Source organism: Parasteatoda tepidariorum, chromosome 2, assembly GCF_982258835.1.
Source record: "Parasteatoda tepidariorum strain Cologne lab strain chromosome 2, Ptep-v5.0, whole genome shotgun sequence".
NCBI lineage: Eukaryota > Metazoa > Arthropoda > Arachnida > Araneae > Theridiidae > Parasteatoda > Parasteatoda tepidariorum.
The window spans coordinates 21,833,890-21,845,989 of record NC_141756.1 but is presented as its reverse complement, the minus strand read 5'-3'; the positions used below and the strand labels follow the sequence as shown (position 1 = coordinate 21,845,989).

The following is a 12,100-nucleotide window of genomic DNA, read 5'->3' as shown; positions in this document are numbered from 1 at the left end:
CTTCATAAAAATTTTAAACGTGACACAATCCCAGAATTTTTTAAACTAATTTCACTTTAATATAATTACCTGATTACATTTAAATACGCAATATTTAACCAAATTATTAAAAAATAAAATATTTATTTATATAAAAATTCATTAGCATCTTTTAAATATTTTAATTATTATATTTAATTATTATTAACTCTCTCTATCTGTCTCATATATATTATATATATATATTATATATATATATATATATATATATATATATATATATATATATATATATATATATATATATATATATATATATATATATATATATATATATATATATATATACATACATAAGAACTCATAAAATAAGTTCAAAATATAGAGAATGTGGAGAAAATATGGAAAATAATAAAGATTAATGAAAAAAGAAGAAAAATTATTAAAATATTTACTTTAAAAATATATTAAAAGGACGGAAAACAAAATAATGAAAAGATCTTCATCACACACGATTATACACGCACCAGTGACTTAATTTTTACCACTGTCATCAAACTTTATTGCAAAATTTAACAATCCAAGAATTCTCGCGAATTGGCAATAAAATAAGTGAAGTATAATTTAGTGTAAAAACAAATTCCATTAACGAATGCGTTTTGCCACGTAATGTACCATACATCTTCAAGAATATTTTATTATTTGGCTTATTAAAATAATAAGTGGTTTAACAAGCAGATTATAAATGGCGCATCATAATAAAGAATGATTATAATTTAAAAAGATGCACCTTCATAAAAAAATTGCACTAGATTAAAAGTTCACAAAATTCATGAATCTAAATTAAATTTATTTCATAACAATAAAAAGAACGACTGTACTTTATAAGGAACATAAAAATCACGAAATGTCATCGTTTTGCGTTCATTTGTTTTCAAAAGTGGAACTTGTTTTCTCTGCAAACCTTATTATATGAAGGAAAAACAGTTTTACAGTTCTTAGAATCGATTTATTTTTCTCTTTCCTAGTTTCGTTTTTTTTCCTTCCTTTTATAGCTTCATTTATTACATGTTATATTGAAACGTATGTTATATTGATAAATTTTTAAAACAATTGATTTGATCATGAGTAATAGTCCTACAAGATATTAGACGCGCCAAAAAACGGATAACTTTTTTTTTTTGTTGTTGTTGTAAAGAATTGATTAGATCTTGGGTAGTTGCAATACTATATGCACACATGAATTTTCCTATTTGAAATTATACTTAAAGTATATTTTTTAAAAAGAATTATCAATCTTCTTTAAATATATTTCTTAACAATAACAACTTTTCAAATCATTAATTGAAAAAAAAAATGTTTCACGATTAATTGTTGAAAAAAAATCTTTATCAACCTGCAGTTAAACTGAGATAGAAAGCAACACAATTATCATATTCCTAAAGTTTAAAAAAAAATTTAAAAAATCGAGTAAATGCGTGATTTTTTTCTTCACATATGCCTGTTTTTTTAATAATAAAGATACGTTTCTACTCTATATTCAATAAATTTTAATAAAGTTTTTAATATGCATTACTGAAAAACAATTTTTAATACCGTGTTGTAATGTTTTATTTTAATCATATTTAAATTATGGTTATATTTGTAAAATTTAACTAATTAAAAACAAAATTTTTAAGGAATTTTTAAAATAGGTAAAAAAAATCGGATTAAAGCAACAATTTTTTCTTTTTTTTTTCATTTTAAAAATATTAAAATAAAACAAAACATAAAACCTGACGTGCATTAAATATGCGTTTTTGCTTATAGAACCAAATTTATTTTAGCGGAAAAAGGTCACAGCAGATAGGGGGAAAAATAAGATTTAATAGTATATAAGAACTCCGATCCGATATTTTACTTCAACTAGAATTAAGACTCAAACTCATTAAAAAAAGAAGGAGAGCGTTATATAAAAGAGTGAAACACAAAGTTAAAAAAAAAGTCATAGTAAAAACTGTTTGTTTGATTCACAAAGTTTGTTTGATTCAAAAGCTAATTTTAAAAATTTGACAGACTATTCATTATATTGGATCCAAATAATACTGAAATTAAGGCAGATTACTTTTTTAGGGGAAAATATATTATTTATCTTTAACTTTTTATACTTGAAGTACTTCCAACTTTTAAAAAAAATGGATGATATAATTTAAAAGTTTACAAGACTTAACTCACCATATCATGGATTAATCATGGAGGACGTAAAGTGGTAACTAAACATTAAGATATAAATAAAAATTTTAAAATTTACAGTAGTGCTTTATAAGTGACAGGGGTCACTTCTTGCGTAGAAAGGGTTAATGAAACCATTATGATGAATTTATTAATTTTTTTTCCGTTTAACCATTTGTTACCAACTGCCAAAAAAATATTCTTTAGAAAGCATGCAAAGTAAGAAAAACTATTTTGTAAAAAAAAAAATTATTTTGAAATGAACATAAAAAGTTTTACATGCTGTTAACTAAAAAAAGATGTTACAAATGAAGAAAAAATATTCATGTCTAAATATGTAAGTTGTTTAATAAGAATAGTTTTTAAAAAAAAACTTTGCCAGCAACAAAAATTATAACTTACAAATTATGTGGGAAAATTCATTCGCAAGAACAGAATTCAAAACAAAGTTACTCATAATAATTAAATTTGCAAAGAAACTAAACAATCTGAATAAATCTTTTTAACTCTTGTCGTTTTTGCGCACTTTCTATTATGTTTACAATATAACAATTTATAAATATTTTTACTTAAGTATTTTTTATCAAAAATGCTTGATTCAATTTGAAAATCAACTCATACATATTTTTGCGATTAACTAATACAAAATTACTTAACCTGTATTATTTTTATTTTGAGTAGCCTTATTTGAAATATATTATACCATAATAAAAATAACACCAATAAAATTCAGTTTAAATTAAAAAATCATCTGAAACATTTTTTTCCTTTTACATTTTTACTTAATTAGTTCACTTGCCAGCAACAAAAATTATAACTTACAAATTATGTGGGAAAATTCATTCGCAAGAACAGAATTCAAAACAAAGTTACTCATAATAATTAAATTTGCAAAGAAACTAAACAATCTGAATAAATCTTTTTAACTCTTGTCGTTTTTGCGCACTTTCTATTATGTTTACAATATAACAATTTATAAATATTTTTACTTAAGTATTTTTTATCAAAAATGCTTGATTCAATTTGAAAATCAACTCATACATATTTTTGCGATTAACTAATACAAAATTACTTAACCTGTATTATTTTTATTTTGAGTAGCCTTATTTGAAATATATTATACCATAATAAAAATAACACCAATAAAATTCAGTTTAAATTAAAAAATCATCTGAAACATTTTTTTCCTTTTACATTTTTACTTAATTAGTTCACTTCCTTTAGAAAAGTTCATAAAATTATTATATGTAATAGAAAAAAACATAGAAATAAATATTACTCCATTTCTCTTTATTCTGTAAATAAGTTGATACAATAAAGAAACAAAAATTATTAATACAAATCTTAACCTGTTGTTTTGGAAATGAAAAATTTACATATAGAGAAATAATACTCAATGTGATATCTTTATTTTATGTAAATTGATAAAATACAGAGAAATCTCCATAATAATTAAAACTTAATCATTATATCTTGTGATTTTGAAAAATGAAATGTTTATAATCAGGTAACTATTATTCAAAACAATAGCTTTATTTCGTGGACAAGTTGATAAAATAGAGAGAAAAAATATTTAAACATAGTTAAATTTTTAGTTAAATTTTTAAATTCTTCATTTCAGAAATAGAAAATTTACAAGTAAAAAGGTATCAAACATTACAAATTTGTTTGTTGAAAAGTGAAAACTTTACATTATTTGCTTAAATTTGATTCTAAACTTTATCAGGTAAAGCTTGTAAAATTGGAATTATAATATTAATGAGAAAGAATGTATAGATGAACTAACTTAATATAACATCTTTAAATAATACATTGACAAAAGAAAGGAACAAAATCTATAATTAAATTGTTAAATCTTACGCATTGTATAATGTTGCTTTGAAAAACAAAACATTATATATCGAACCATTCCCAATACAAAGTTTAACAAATTGAAAATTGATAAAGTTTTGAAATATTTTTGTTTAAACTTATGTGAAAAATTTATGAAATTTATTCCAAGATACACCCATAAAAATAAAATTACTTTCATAACTATTAATAACAGAAGGAATGAATAAATGAATACATCTAAATTTTGTATCTGAACTTTGAACAAAATTTGAATAATATAGAGAGAAAGAATATCTCTTAAATACTTTATTCCAGGACTTTGAAAAACCAACAGTTTACATACTAGAAAGGTACCAAAAAAAAATAGTAATATGGTGAAAAAGCAAACCTGCATGGTTTTTGATTAAATTCAACTTCATAATTTATAAATTTTATGCAATGAATTATCCATAAATTTGATTTTATGTATATTTCATTAAAGGAAAACCAACACAATAATCTGTAAAGCTCAAAGATAAAGATGTAGGGTGAACTACAATAATTTTTATACGCTCAAAATCTTCTTTGAATTGAACATTACACACTTCACATTTAGCTTAAAATGTGAGCTAATTTTTTTAATTTCAGGAAAAAAGCTAAGACATATTTTAAGACCTTAAATGCAAATTTTACTTATAATAAAACCCCAAGATAAAAAATTAGCACAAATAATTTTTTTAATAAAATAAACCAAATAGCTTTAAAAATTTGATTAACTTTTTCTTATAAATAAACAATATTATTCGTTTTAATTCAGAAAAACAAAGATCAAATTCATTTTGACAGTTTTATTTAGTGACCTTAGGTTGCATTAACAAAGAAATCACAATTTTATCTATTACATTGGTGAATTAATTATAAATTAAGAACATTGAATTACAAATTATGGCACGTTATGACTGAGACTCATTAGATGTGAAACAACTAAAATTTATAAGTATTTAATAAATTTTAAGATGATTCATAATAAGAATTTCTGGGGGGGTTATTTTTATTTGTGTTAATTCTGTGCTAACTTAATACTTTTTTCTTCATTAATTTCCTTAAGAGTTAATTTTGTCTAAAGTTTTCTTTGCAAGTCATTCAGAGTTTGTGCCTCATAAATTCAATCTTAATTATAGAAACTTTTTTTTAAATAGAATTTTAAATTTTGTAATAACTTTTTTTAATCTTCTTTAAATGATGATTAATACAACAGAATTTTCTTTCTCTCTTTGTTAATATTAATCAGAATTAAAATTCAATCAAAGTTCCTGTTAAGAAGACATCAACATACAATAAAACATGTGTAAGTTGACCACTTGTGGTGCATTGTTTTAGTGGTCAACTTAGACAAGTGGACAACTTATAGAGGGGGTGGGTCATTGTTTACTTTTTCGTTTCCTATATCATGGTGCTATATATTTTAAAAAATTTTTTACTTGACTTAAAAATTTTATTTAGCAACTAGCCAAATGAATATCTTAAGAAATGTGCTTAAACCCAAATGAACTTCAATTTGCTACATATAATTCTAATATTTAACTAACTTTATTAAAAAAATTATTTCGTTAGTTATGCATGTGAAGTGTTCAATAAAAATAATTTCTTAAAACATCAGAACACAAAAACATGTAATATGAAAACTTTAACAAAACAAAATTATTTGTACACTTTAAAATTTATTCTGTTATTACTACACTAACAAGCCTATTTGTTACAAAAATATTCCCTCATTGTTGTTTGGTGCTGTTGTTTAGACTTTACATCAACCCAATGTTTTGAATGAAAGAAATGGTCAAAAGCTGACCCCCTACAGTTTCCTCAGATGGTCAACTCTCAAAAGGGTTTAGATTAGCTTTTTACACTATTTCACCAAACAAGTGAAATTTTAACATACATTGCAAAATGACAGAAAATTTTCTGAATTTTTTTTTTCTAGTCAACTTATGAGGATCTTAGAATAGAATTTCATAATACTCCTAGACAAAATTGACTTATTTCAGTGGTCAACATACAAGATTGACAGATGGTCAAGTTACAAAGGTTTTGCTTTATATTATATAGGAAAAATTCCGTTCTTGATAATTGAGGTCAACTTATGCAGTTGTCCAACTTACAAGGGTGGTCAACTTGGCAGGTTTCACTGTATAAGTTTTTCAAATTTAATCACAACCATTATTAAAAAAAGAGGTACTTTTAAATTAGCTTTTATTACAGTTCTTTTAAAATAGTTTTTATTGCAGTACTTTTAAATAAGCTGCATTTTTTGTCGATAAAGTAGTCAGGAGCCTTGCTTAACTGGCATTTTTACTAATAATTAGACTTAGTTAGAAAAAGATTAATCATTACTAATTTTTAAACAGGTCAATACTAAGCTAAGGATATCTGTTAATAAAAATGAGGTAACCTTTTGTTTGGATTTAAAAAGCTGGCTCTGATATTATGGAAAAGATATTGAATTATTTTAGGAGATCGAGTAATCTTATTCTGATTGAATTTTTTTTCTCTTAAAGCAAAATATCAAAAATAAAATAACTTTTTCAAATGTCATAAAAAGGTGCTGTCTCAATTTTGACCAGGGTCCTAAGAAATGGGTACTAGATGAAATATTTACCAAAAAAATAATAATAAATAAATAAAAATAATGAATAATTAAAATACAATTCGTAACATAGAATATTAATTTCCACTTAAAAACCTCAGGAGAAAAAAAGCATTTTAACAACATTTTTTTTACAAGCTTCAGTGCCTCTATGGTTAGTTGGCTGTAAGCTCAGAAGATTTGATTACTCAGTTAAATGTTTAAATAAGTTAGTTTTCAAAAACAAAAAATACATTTTAAAAAATTCCATTTTTTCCCAAATTGAGAAACATACCCTTTAACATATTTCTATCAGTAAGGTTTACATTTGACAAAAATAATCAAACTGAGAACATTAGTAAAAAGAGAAATTTAAATTGCAACGCATAATAAAACTAAAAATTGTAAAAATATCTATCAAAAAAGATATAAGGAGTAAAAGTAATTTAATTAATTAGGAATTAGAAAGGTTTAGACTTCACAAAACAGTTCTAAAACATTATTATGAATCAGTAAAAAATATTTTCAAGAAAACATTAAATCAGTTAAAAATAATTCATAACATTTCTAAAGAACAGTTTTGCACAAGTGCAGGAATTTAAACAAGAAGGAGTGGCTTGTAAACAGAGGAAATTTTACAAATATTATTGATAATAAGCAATCTTAAACAAATAATCAAAAACAACTGATATCTCTTTATATATATTAAAAAAAAATTCTAAATAATTACATTTGTAAAATATATACATACATAACTTCTTTTCAGTTAAGAAAAAAATTTTTTTTTTAAATATAGCACTTACGTTTAGGAAAGCAGCTGTCTGTGAATCTCACAACACATAATTAAACACTACAAAAATTATTCTTGAGTCCAGCATAATCTCAAAGGTTTTTTACCTGAAAACAAAAATATGCACATGTAAATTACATACTCATCAGGAATACATAAATTGTTTTTAAGTTAAGCTCTCAAAATGTCAACCTTACAATTATTGATCTAGAGTTCAATTTGGGGAATAATTCGTTATTTTCCAATACAATATGCCAGTTTTTTTTTTCTTCAACATTTTATTGAGTTTAAAAAAATTGTTTGTCAAGGTAATTTTTGTAAACTTGACTTTTTAAGGATTAAAAAAATTATGCACTAATTTCTTATAAACTCACTACTCTATACTAGAAAGAATAAATAGCCTTTAACATGTTCTACTGTAACTGTACTATACTCTACTGTAACATGCTACGACTCCATACTAAGAGTACTGCAAAATTTCCATATAAACACCAGAATGACTTGGAGAAAAATTACAAATATTTAGATTTTCATTGCTAAAAAACTATTACATCAATGACATTTATTCTTAATCACAGAATTTGAATATCAACAATTCGAAAAAATTATTTAAATATTTCTATAAAATTTAGAGATGAAAATATTCTTTTTAAAATAATATCTTGCACCAATTCTTCAATGACTGTACTACTTTGGCAAACTTGCATATAAATTTTTTTACCAAGCACAGTTTCTCAACAGCAGTTTAGTGTCCTGAGTTAAAACTAATTTTATAAAAAAGTTTTATGTAACAAGGAGAAATAAGAGAGATATTAGAATAAAATTGTCTTGGGCAAAACCTGGCCGGATAACTGGACGCTTTACAGTTTATGGAAAAAAGTGCACATCAAGATTGAGGAGAAAATAGATGTACGGGTTTTAGATCCAGAGTTACGTGGTCACTATCCCCAATTTACAAACATATAAGCATATCTCTTGCACTCATACTTTGCATTTATATTAAATTTGAAAAAATTATGATTAAAAATATAAACGTTTTTGCAGTACACATAAATTTCTCTTTTGTGAATCCCGATTTATTGAGAGCCTGAATAGAAAAAATACATTTCACATAAATAAAAAGCCTACACTCTATTGTTATGAACATTACTCGGATATAGTTAAGGGGAAAGACAACTGTAGTATTGAGTTTTGTGCCTATGGCGACAATATTGACAGTGACTAAAAGAGATTAAAAATAAATAAAAAATCCCAGAATAAGGCATTCCTGTACGATAAGCTCGTAGCCACCACTGAGAAAGTGATTATATGTATTTTATGTACATATATATATATAATTGCATTCACAAGAAACAGACATCAGCTATTTGTTGAATTAGTGGTTGCAGTTAGTATAATCATGATCTCATACACAAATGTCTTGAAGAATGGTTTTCCATGAAACTTATTTTGAAAATTTTATATATCAGTGCATCAAAAAAAGATTATTTCAGAACTCTTTGGTGAAAGAGTGAAAAAAAGCCCAATACAATTAGAAATCGGGATATTTTTCAATAAAGATACGAAATAGAATATAGAAAGTGTCAAAAAAAATTTCATTCTATTTCATTATAATTTAAAGTGGCCTTTGTAGTTGCAATAGTTGCTCAATTCGTTAACTAATGATTAATAGTTATGCTTTAAATTTAATAGATTTTTCGAATTAAACATAACAAGTGAATTAACATAGTCACCTTAATACATCACTGATTTCTCAATAAAATATAAAAAATATTCAAATCATTTACTATTATATTATCTTTAGTTTCACAAATATTAAACACTTAAGTTTAATTTTAACAATGCTTTGAGACAAATTTAAAATGCCCATATTATTTTAAGGTGCCAAGGAATGGGAAACAATTTACTGCTTTCACCAGAGGTAGACAAATTCATGCCTATTAATTTGATGGATTGGACAAATAATAAAAGTACAGTTTAATATGTATTGCAATAATAATAAGAATTACATATTGAATTCAATATAAATATTTTTATTCTTAATAATATACATTTTTTGCGTTTTTTTATATATACGTTTTTTATTATTAAATCCAACTAAAAAAAAATATTTGGAAATAATCTTAAAAAGAAAAAACGATGAAGTAATACACTAATGACTATTTCCAAAATGATGGTAAGGTAAACATCCTTCAAAAAAGAAAGAAAAATCCTAAAATCTTATGAGGAAAAAAATTTTTTTTTGTTTTTAAAAATGGCGGAAAAATTTATCGAATTTCGTTCCAGTTTTTTGGTTTTCGGATTTCCGGATAACGGGTTCTGTACTGTAGTACAATACTGTTAAAAAATAGTACAAAAATGCAACAACAGACCAACCATTAACATAAAGAGAAAACATTTCTTCTTCTCCCAAACCCTGTCAGTGATTGGGGTGGGTAAAAACCCATTTAAAAATGATCCTCTGCAGCTGTGCTCCTAAATATTGCTACTTCTTTTATACTCGAGGGGCCGTACCAATCCTTGGGGGGACAGATTTACATTATATCTAGGGAAACTAGCCTTTTATCTCATTGTACATTCTTTGCTTTTAAGATGCTTTTTAAGACTATTATTTAACTTCCATGGAAAAAGAATTTATAAATAAATAATCACTGATATTTGCCGACTCATCCAATTTTAGAAATATATTTTAGTCTAAAAAATTTAATGGACTCAAAATTTTATGCTTAATATTGAGAACAATTTTATGCTTAATAATAAGCATTGTTTTTAGAAGGCTTAAAAAAATTAGGAAATTTAGAGGAAAAAATTCTTGAAGTTTTTAAACAATGTATTAAGAAATGTAAATATGGGAAGATTTCCTTTTAAAAGCCTATAAAAATGGTTGCTAAGATTTGGCAACACCAAAGCTACTTCAGAGAGGTATATGCATTTTAAACTTAATGTAAATACAAGTATGTGGTTGTGGCACTTCGGTGTTGCAGTTGTTGGGATCAAAACAGAATCCAAAAGGGCAATATCCTTGTAATTATTTATTAATGAGCTCAATTTAAAATATATTGATGATTTACAATAAAAAATTGAATTATATCAAATGTTACTACAGTAAACATAATATTTTTTGTACACACATTTGTTTCAAAATAATTATCTTTCTAAATAAATAAATTTCCAATGAATGTTTCGCTATGAATAAAATAAAACCTTTAAAAACATAGATAACAAACAATAATAATAATAATTTGGAAAAATGCAAGTTTTTCAGAAAATACTTGAATTTAGTAGAATAAAAAATTTTTAAAATTTATTAAATGGGTTAAATTTACGTACTATAATTATAGTAACTTAGTAATTTCAGTTATCATGATTTTGATGATCAAGTAACAAATGAAAGATAAACATTTTGAATCATATTTCAGGATTGACAATTTTTAATTTTAAATATTATCACATAATTTACACTACCAAAATATAAAAATTATATAAGTTTGTATATAATGATGAATTACACAATATTCATACCAAATTTTGAAATTTAAACAAAGAAACTTATTTATTTTTATTGCTCACCAAAATAACAAAGGTTTTCCCTCTTCTTCATAACATCCAGAAAAGCTGTTTTCTCTAACCACAATTTCAATTGAACTGAAAATTATAAAAAAGATATTTACTACATGTATTTTCTACAATATCTATGCAATAAATATAACTGCACATTTTTACATTAAAAAGAAAGTCAAATTACAATTATGAGCTAAGAAATAATAAATATTTCTTACTTATTTATTTCAGTTATGATGATTTTTAATAGTAAACATTAATGAAAAATTTATTCTTCATTAGCTGATAAAAAAATTATTTATTATTCAACCAAAGACTGTAATATATATTAAATAATTTCACTATATAAAATGTTATAATATAAAATTAATATAAATAATAAATGGCAGGAAGAACGGGTATATTCAACCAGTAAATATATAAAACATAAACTCGAAAATATAATAATTTAAGAACAACTTATATGTACAGTTGGAATGAAAGAGGGAAAATTTCTATGGGTAGTTATTGATAAAGAATAAATTGTTTTATAATTTACCTTTTTTCAATCAATGAATTAAAAAATTTTACTTAAAATAATCTTAATATACAGGTAACAAATAATAAACATGAACTTTAAAATATAATTTAAAAACAACTGATATGTACAGGTAGAATAAAAGAGGGGAAAATTTCCATGGGTAATTATTTATTGATAAAGAATAAATTATTTATAATTTACCTTTATTCAATCAATGCATTAAAATTTTTTACTTAAAATAATCTTAATCTTTAGTTAACAAATAATAATAAGAATAAATTACTATTTATTAAAAAGTAACAAATTAATTAAAATCGTAAATATTGTTTTCAGAATTTCATAAATAGACCAATTAAGCAAATTTCAAATAATGACAACCTTTGTTTACTATTCGAAATAAATTTTACCTTTAAATGCAACAACGCAGGCAAAGCATATCTGATTAATATTCTATAATATATGATCTTAAACATTACGACAATACAGCTGGTCCGTCATAACACAGCACTGCAACCATTGTTTATATTTTTATGTAAATACCGAAACCAATCGAATCAGACGATAAAACGTAATAACGAAACTACGTTCAAAATTCATTATAAAA

At 23.9% G+C, this 12,100-nt stretch overlaps 1 protein-coding gene across 6 annotated transcripts in view; it reads right to left on the bottom strand.

Annotated features, from left to right (window-relative positions):
* Positions 1-12,100, bottom strand: part of RhoBTB (Rho-related BTB domain containing) — a 93,834-nt gene that overhangs the window by 81,526 nt on the left and 208 nt on the right. For 4 of the 6 annotated variants that reach the window (XM_071177237.2, XM_043045206.3, XM_071177236.2 and 1 more), the window contains exons 2-3: positions 10,986-11,060; positions 7,429-7,522 (exon numbers count right to left, since the gene is read on the bottom strand). The gene's annotated coding sequence lies outside the window, so the exon portion shown is untranslated. Of the gene's footprint in view, positions 1-7,428; positions 7,523-10,985; positions 11,061-11,903; positions 12,039-12,100 lie in introns of those variants that run through there. The other 2 variants (XM_043045205.3, XM_043045214.3) reach the window with 1 other exon arrangement.